Source organism: Crocuta crocuta, unplaced genomic scaffold (genome assembly GCF_008692635.1).
Source record: "Crocuta crocuta isolate KB4526 unplaced genomic scaffold, BGI_CrCroc_1.0 scaffold1097, whole genome shotgun sequence".
Taxonomy (NCBI): domain Eukaryota; kingdom Metazoa; phylum Chordata; class Mammalia; order Carnivora; family Hyaenidae; genus Crocuta; species Crocuta crocuta.
In genome coordinates, this window is record NW_027532638.1 from 183,013 (window position 1) to 183,414 (window position 402).

Here is a 402-nt window from a genome sequence, read left to right on the forward strand (position 1 = left end):
GTGCCACCCCAGACCCAGGAACCCATCAAATGGCCAACGTGAGGACCCCCGTCCCCTGCGTGCCACTCCAAGTCCGCAGTTTTCCTAACGAGCTGTTCATACTCCAGGCCTTTCTGTCCCAAGGGGATTGGGGCCCTGGAGGCTTGGCCCTGTGCCCCCCCCCAGAGAACCACCTGCCAGGTGGACCTCCCACTCCGCTAAGCTGCCCCCATCCCCTCAGCGTGCTCGCAACACAGCTGAACTCGCACCAGCTGAACGTGGCTGTTTTGAAATTCCAAGACGCTCCCTCCCCCGGGGAAGCCCTATCTCGCCTTCCTCTGGTCAGTGTGGTTGGCCATCCTCTTAAGTGCTCAGCCCCCCTGGGTTTCCTCCTCTGGGAACTTGCTATGTCCTGTACTCCTT